General features: G+C 40.3%; 1 pseudogene; it reads left to right on the top strand.

Annotated features, from left to right (window-relative positions):
- The first annotated feature begins 585 nt into the window (after positions 1 to 585).
- On the top strand, positions 586 to 679 carry LOC121006546 (annotated as a pseudogene).
- The last annotated feature ends 8087 nt before the right edge of the window (positions 680 to 8766 follow it).

Below are 8766 nucleotides of genomic sequence, written 5' to 3'. Positions count from 1 at the left end.
TTTATGTTACAAATCATAGAACTTAAAAAACAATTTCCGGGCAATTGTCTTTTAAATGTGACACTGAGAACGTTTTGACTGAGGCAGTGGTTGCCATAACTATGCGTATCAGAATAACCCTTGATACGGCAAGCAATTTCCCGCTGTTGACATATGATTTACAATGAGACTGGTGTACCCATTCCTGCCTCGCCCCGCACTTTCCGACATAGCATTCTCTTATGTAAATTGCTGTCTACATCTATCACTATGTTCCCCCGGTGACAGGCAGGAAGCGTTTGCTCAACGAAAAGAAGCTTCTATAAAACAGGTGCATTTTGGGACCACAATACATAAAAATCAAAGCACTATCAGATCAAGTTAGACATCGCAGGAGCATAAAAATGAAAAACGGAAACGTTTCACAAAGCATTTCATGGAACATAAAATTTAAAGAGACCATAAGCCCACGTGCATCCCTGGAGTCAACACTTACATATAAATTCTCCTTAAGTAACGCTAAAATTCTCATAGATTTTAGAGCCTAAGTGATTTAAATGGAGTCTGTCATAAGGTAGATGTATTTAAATCAGGCATTATATACTGATCACTTCTCAGCCTTTTGGCTAAGATCAAGTGTAGTATCTGTTCTTATCAAGTCCTGGTGGTCTGCCACTACGATGAGAATAGAGAACCGCACGGTCGTCCCTAGGGTGTATGGCTTGGGCCATTAGTGCCCTATGCTAGGTGACCAAGGGATCGCCCGATCGAAGCCAGGCACTGAGATGTGTTTGAAAGCCTAGTAAAGAACCCTCAGCAGGGTCAGACTGGCCCACCATAGCAAAGATGAAGGTAGGACTTTCTTAACCAGAGGCACTGCTTTAATCTTCTATCTAAATACCCTACCCGAAGCAGAGTGGTACCAAAAAACCAGGGCAGATGCCCTACCAGCACCATGTCCAAGTTCTAGTGTACTATAGCCTTCTCCCAGGCTGGGATTAGCAGCTAACATCCTCCCCATTTGTCACCTTAACCTCTCTAGAGTGTTTACGTGAGGTGCTCCTGATGTGGGTGTTTCTAAGGCATGTCAGTGGTGGGAAATGTTGACTTGTGTGAATATGATAAGGTTTTAGTAGTATACACTGTGTCAACATCATCTTTCCATATGTTACCTGGAGTGATCATTTGGAGGTTGCAATAGTGTAACTATACTTTAGGTGCCGTATACGTTTTGTAGGAAACATCTTTTTTTGATGATCTAGGAGGTGGTCATACATAGATTTAAGACCTAGATTTCTGTATGCCCACCATGTGCACCAAATGGACTTTGTTTAATATAAGGAATCTACTGGTGTGTGATTGCACCCAACAAACCTACACCCTTCAGATGGCTGAAAGTATCAAAGGTCTGAAGCACTTGCAAATCAGGAGTATAAAAGGGGCTTACATGAAGGTGTAATAACCCTAAGCATCAAGTGTTTCTAATGTCTAAGGGTTCTTTTTTACACATCCAGTGATTATCACAAGTAAAGGGGCTTAGGGAACATCAACATTGAAAGAGCATCAAAGACCCCATTTGTGGTAGACTTCCTGCCACTTCAGGGGATATTTATTAGCACCATGGTACTACCCACTCGCAAATGCCCTAATGTGTCCATCCTGATGACCATTACCTTTTAAATCAAAAGAAAGTGCTGAAAGGTGTCATTGTCTTATGTGATCCTTCCCCAATGTCAGTCGTCAACCATATTTGTATTACATGACGTCTATATGGTTTTGGTGGTATATTTTTGTAGGGTATAGAGCTACCAAAAGAAGCCCATATCTTAAACTATTTAAAAAAAATAAACTTTTCATTATGTTGTGGAAGAATGTAATTGGTCATATTTCATTACTCAAGTATTGAGAGGTCCTGTCAAAATGTCAGGTCTTTGAGAGTCGAAGGACTTGAAAACTTGACACTATAAATAAATCTAGTGCCGAATGAAAGTGAAGTATATGCTTGGAGTAAAATATACTCTATCCCTACCGATTTAACTCTTGACATTACTGGGTCTATTATGTGTATTGACCTTCCGAACCTTTAAAATCCTTCTGGTAGTCTTGCTGACTCTAGACCTCATAAAATTCTCCCCTGATATCAGGTTTAATGTTCTCAATCCACGGAAAGATGGTGTATATGTCTGATTATATGAAGCTGGTCTATTCTTCTTGACTGATGCAGGTTGGCGGTGTGGAAGATAGTCAGCATGTGTCATCTAGAATGGAGTTGAATAACCAAAGATTTCCATTATAATAATAAACCAGGGCACCACTAAGGATAGAAACTTGATTATCAGGCATGGTTGCAGAATTTTTGAAGACTAACTATGGTCCATAGGTTATAAGTGCTCCAGACCATCTACTGGAGCACCAGGGATAGGATTTCAATCATAAGGTATTGCGTCTGAATTCAAAGAAACTAGTTATTAGGATCACTTAATGACCAATGCTGGAGGCCAGCTGCTAAATTGCCATGTATAGAACTTCCTGAAATTATCAGTCATGGCTTCTAAGGTCTGAAACACGAATCATGGTCACTGGGCCATTGACCAACCACTAGTTCACTGGATATACAGGCCTTCCAAATTCTAGAACTCTTGCACAAGATATAGAAACTTGATTTTAAGTATCAACAGCCAGATTCCATTGGTGATAAATGTTGCAGGCCAACTAGTGGACCGCCATAGATAGTACTTTGATTATCAGACATGGCTGCTGAATTCCAAAAAACTAACTCTGACCACTGACTGACCAATGCTGGAGGCCAAGCATTTGATCACCAAATAGAAACTTGATTATCAGGCCTAGTTACTGAATTCCAAAAAACTAGCTATGATCACTGGGAAATCAAGGCTGTAAGCAAACTGCTTGATTCCCAGGTATACAACCTCCTGAATTATCAAACATGCCTTCTGAATCCAAAATGCTAGCCATGATCACTGTGTCACTAGACAAACACTAAATCCCATGGCTTTAAACTTTCAGTAACCATGGTCCATGTATGTTTATTACAATGTATAGAAACTTGATCATCAGGTACAGTTATGTTCCATGATGGTCAAGCCACAGTAAAAAAAAAAAAACACAACTCATGCTGAGACAAAGGACCACACAATTAGCTGCATGACTAGAATATGCAAGATGGGGCCATGGGAGGTATCAGACCCCAGACCAGTCTCAAAGATAAATTCAGACCCCAAACCAGACTTCAAATTAGAACTTAAAAGAGAACAGACCCTCAAATCAACACAGAAGTAGACCAGATCCCAAAATTAATTCAGAATGTAGACCAAATTCCAAAATTAATTCTTACACGAACCAGATCCCTAAATTAATCAGATTGCAGACCAAAACCATAAAAAGATTCAGATCCTAGACCAGACCTCTCCACTGACTTTATTCTCTAATGGTTATGACTGCCCTGTACTTTTCAGCACCGATGTACACAACGTCATAGTGCTGGTCAGGGACTTGTGTGCTGGGTCCTGAAGGGTGCAATGTGGCCAAGGGTCCTGTAGACCCCCTGGCTGCCCTACTGGTCAAGAGGAAGATCTATCAGGTATAGGAGACTTTTAAAATTTGGAAAATATTAAATGTATCCTTAGGAGCTTGTTCTTCTATGGAATGGCCCTTTGACATGCCTTAGGTTTTGGATCATTCCATTGGGTTATATATAGACAATGTTTGTCGTATGACATCTCTACTCTCTGTAGACAATGACCCATACAAATTAGAGGATAATTCTCTGTCCATGAAGCTGGGTGGGTTTGTATGTCCAGCTCTTATTGCGAGGAGATATACATTTACAACACTGTAAAGACACATGAATGTTTCAGAATCAGCTTACTTACAGTATAATTTACAAGAATACAGAGTAAGCACAGATCCCGAGGACTCGGCACACAGGTATCGTAACCACAGCTTAACCTAGTCCTGTAAAAATAAACACGTTCGCTGTGAAATCTTCTCTCTAGTAATGGCTCCTCTGTTGGGATTCCTCGTGTATTTTCATTTCGAAGTATTTAAAATAAGCTGACTTCTTAAATCCTGCAGTGATCCGCGGCGTCCATAATACATCCACTGTCTTATAAACGGAAGGGATGGCGCCACCTTCACTAGTACAGTAATCCTAATAATATCATTATTAATTAGAAGCATCGCGATCAACGGTCGATTCATAAAAAATATAGTCTTCTCCTTGGGTGCTCTAGTTTATGGGTGTCCATGTGTGCGCAAGTACACAGCAGCAGTGTTATAGTAGTTATATTCTTGTACATAGGAGGCAGTATTATAGTAGTTATATTCTTGTACATAGGAGGCAGTATTATAGTAGTTATATTCTTGTACATAGGAGCAGTATTATAGTAGTTATATTCTTGTACATAGGAGCAGTATTATAATACTTATATTCTTGTACATAGGAGCAGTATTATAGTAGTTATATTATAGTAGTTATATTCTTGTACATAGGAGCAGTATTATAGTAGTTATAGTCTTGTACATAGGAGCAGTATTATAGTAGTTATATTCTTGTACATAGGAGCAGTATTATAGTAGTTATATTCTTGTACATAGGAGCAGTATTATAGTAGTTATATTCTTGTACATAGGAGGCAGTATTATAGTAGTTATATTCTTGTACATAGGAGCAGTATTATAGTAGTTATATTCTTGTACACATGAGGCAGTATTATAGTAGTTATATTCTTGTACATAGAAACAGTATTATAGTAGTTATATTCTTGTACATAGGAGCAGTATTATAGCAGTTATATTCTTGTACACAGGAGCAGTATTATAGTAGTTATATTCTTGTACATAGGAGGCAGTATTATATTAGTTATATTCTTGTACATAGGAGCAGTATTATAGTACTGATATTCTTGTACATAGGAGCAGTATTACAGCAGTTATATTCTTGTACACAGGAGCAGTATTATAGTAGTTATATTCTTGTACACATGAGGCAGTATTATAGTAGTCATATTCTTGTACATAGGAGCAGTATTACAGCAGTTATATTCTTGTACACAGGAGCAGTATTATAGTAGTTATATTCTTGTACACATGAGGCAGTATTATAGTAGTTATATTCTTGTACATAGAAACAGTATTATAGTAGTTATATTCTTGTACATAGGAGCAGTATTATAGCAGTTATATTCTTGTACACAGGAGCAGTATTATAGTAGTTATATTCTTGTACATAGGAGGCAGTATTATATTAGTTATATTCTTGTACATAGGAGCAGTATTATAGTACTGATATTCTTGTACATAGGAGCAGTATTACAGCAGTTATATTCTTGTACACAGGAGCAGTATTATAGTAGTTATATTCTTGTACACATGAGGCAGTATTATAGTAGTCATATTCTTGTACATAGGAGCAGTATTATAGTAGTTATATTCTGGTACATAGGAGCAGTATTATAGTAGTTATGTTATTGTACATAGGAGCAGTATTATAATAATTATATTCTTGTACATAGGAGCAGTATTATAGTAGTTATGTTATTGTACATAGGAGTAGTATTATAGTAGTTATATTCTTGTACTTAGGAGCAGTATTATAGTAGTTATATTCTTGTACATAGGAGCAGTATTATAGTAGTTATATTCTTGTACATAGGAGCAGTATTATAGCAGTTATATTCTTAACCATATTTCTTTTTATTGAGGTAAGAAAACAAGGCCACATGCCTACATAAGACATCAGTATCATAACATTAAAAGTTACAGTAGTTATCCAGCATACAAGTCATGTGTAGACAATACTAGCGATTATCATCATCATCATCACCATAAAACAAACATCAAAAGGAGGAAAAAAGGGGGAGGAGGGGGAGACAATGGGTTAGGTGGGGGAGGGGGCAGAGAAGTGAGGGAATCCTGCTCTATCATGTGAAATTCCTGTGTGATTTCCATGGGGACCATAGCTTTAGGAAACAATGGCGAGAGTTTGTTTCCCAATGCGCCAGTTCCTCAAAGCGGTAGACATGATCTACCTTGTCCGTCCACATATCTAGATTTGGTGGGGAATCAGTTTTCCACAAAAGGGGAACCAGTAATCTCGCAGCTGTGATCAGCATTGTAGGGAGATTATTCTTGGCAGGGGTTATCGTGTTATTAGGGCACCACAGTAGGATAAGTTTAGCATCTAATAGGACTTTAGTTTTGCAAACGCTATTAATCATTGATTCTATCAATTTCCAAAACGGTTGAATCTTATGGCAGAACCACCAGATATGTGATAATGAACCAGTTTCTATGCCGCATCTCCAGCACACCTCAGGTACCTCAGGATTAAGTTTGTGCAAGAATTCAGGAGTTTTGTACCATCTACTTAGTAGCTTAAAAGAATTCTCCTGAATTCTTACACAGCGACTGAAGCCATGAGAGTGGGCTAAAACAAAGGCCCTCTCTGGTTCTGTTAGGGTCATAGAAAGCTCTCGCTCCCATGAAGTCACATAACCGAGCTCTGGAGGTAAAGAGGAAAGCAATTCCTTATACATCTGGGATAATGGCCTAAGAGGAGGCCTAGGGGCCAAGACTTTCTTTTCAAGCCAGGAAGGGGAGCTATTACTAGCAAAGTTCACTACGCATAACTTAGTATCTCTCTTAAAGTCTGCTAAGTGGAAAAAAGGAGCTGACTTGATTTCGGGGCGATCCATTATTAAATCCCATTGCAAACTACCATCTGGGAGAAGGACATCCCGCAGGGACAAACCAGCGAGCCTTGACCAAATCCCGGAGGGGTTTGACACAGAAGGATGAATATAGCTCTGTAACAATTTAAGAGGCATACAGGGGTTAGGGAAGCTAAACTGCTGGGATTTGACCATTTTAGACCATTCTACTAGCATTCCTTTCCAAACCGGGGAAGAAGCGTGGTGATTGGCTGAAAAGGGCCTAACACCCCATAGAGTGAGCTGATCTTGGCTGGTGAGTAGTACAGATTCGAGCCGTGAGCAAAGAGAGTTAGATTTGTGGGTCAGGGCAGATATACATCTACATAACTGAACAGCAGTGTAATATGACTTTACATCAGGCATCCCAAAGCCTCCAAACTTCTTGTCCCTTGTAAGGACAGAGTAGGCAATGCGTGGAGACTTGCCATTCCAGAGAAAGCGCGTGAACACTCGGCGGACCTCTGAGAAGTATGAGTTTGGCAACCATATGGGAATGGCTTGCAGCAAATAAAGAAATTTGGGGAGAATGAAAGTTTTCAGATAGTTTTTCCTCCCTATCCACGAAACAAAAGGGAGTTTCAGATTCTGTAGGTGAGTGCGAACCTCTTGCAGGAGTGGAGCATAGTTAAGGGAGGCTAGGTCTTGAATATTGGCCGAAACCCGTGTTCCTAAAAATGTAATGTCTCTGGAGGCCCAGGTAAATGGGGTGGCACGTTTTAGACTATTGACTACAGATTGGGGACATGAAATATTAAGTGCCATGGATTTCCCATAATTTATTTTAAAATTGGATACAAATCCAAAATCCTCAAAAGTATTCAACAACTTGGGCAAGGCCTCTGCAGGGTTGGAAGTCATGACTAAAAGGTCATCCGCGAATGCTGCAGTAACATGGGTTTGCGAGCCAATCTGAAGGCCTTTGATATCAGGATCTGACCTAATTTTACACAAAAGGGTCTCCATGACCAGTACAAACAGTGCCGGGGAGAGGGGGCACCCTTGTCTTGTCCCGTTGGTGATGCGAAATGGTGGGGACAATGCTCCATTGACTTTGACCATGGCAGAGGGGGCCGAATAAAGGGTGTTAACAGCACTAATAAACTGGTCCGGGAGGCCAAACTTCGACAGGGTCCGCGACATAAAGAGCCAGCTGACCCTGTCGAAGGCTTTTTCCGCATCCGTACTCACCAGAACTAAAGGCTTAGAGGATCTCTTGGCCCAATTCGCAAGATGTAGAAGTCGCACCGTATTCTCCGACCCCTGTCTGCCATGGACAAAACCTACTTGTTCCTCATGTACAATGTCAGGGAGGACATCCTGAAGCCTGGTAGCCAGAATTTTCGCCCACCACTTCACATCATTATTGAGTAAAGATATTGGCCTATAGTTACTGCAGCATGTTGGATCTTTGTTTTCCTTATGGAGGACAGTGATGTGCGCCAATAAGGAATGAGGAGCAAGAGACCCCCCTGTCAGAAGGTAGTTGCACAAGTTCCTGAAACGTGGGATTAACACATCCTGAAAGGATTTATAGTATGCAATGGAAAATCCATCCGGTCCGGGGCTTTTGCCCGATGGGATAGACATAAGGACCTTGCGCACCTCCGAATCTGAAATAGGCTTAGTCAGGAGGGAAGTTTTTAATGGGGATACAGAGGGAAGATCTAGAGACTGCAAGAATTTGTCAGTAGCCTCGGATAAATCTCCTGGTGTAGTCCCATTAGGGGGTGGCAAATTATATAAGGCCTCATAGAAGGCACAAAATGCTTTAGCAACATCTGGAGTGGACTTATGTATTTTGCCCTTGGAGTCTTTAATAGAGGAAACAAAGGAGTCAGAGAACTGCTTCTTGGCAATTGCCGACATCAGTCTGTTTCCTCTATCCCCATGTGCATAGGCCTTAAATCGGGAACGAAGTACCAACTTTGCTGAGGTGACATTCAATAGATTTTTTAGTTTTGTTCTGGCTTCAGTTAGTTCTGCTAGGGTGCTTATAGCCCGAGATTCCTTATGGGAGGATTCTAAACGGGTTATGTTCGCCAATAAGGCGTCC

This window comes from Bufo bufo, chromosome 6 (assembly GCF_905171765.1).
Source record: "Bufo bufo chromosome 6, aBufBuf1.1, whole genome shotgun sequence".
In the NCBI taxonomy this organism is placed as follows: Eukaryota; Metazoa; Chordata; class Amphibia; order Anura; family Bufonidae; genus Bufo; species Bufo bufo.
Note: the sequence above shows the minus strand (reverse complement) of the source record. Positions and strands in the feature narration are given on the sequence as shown.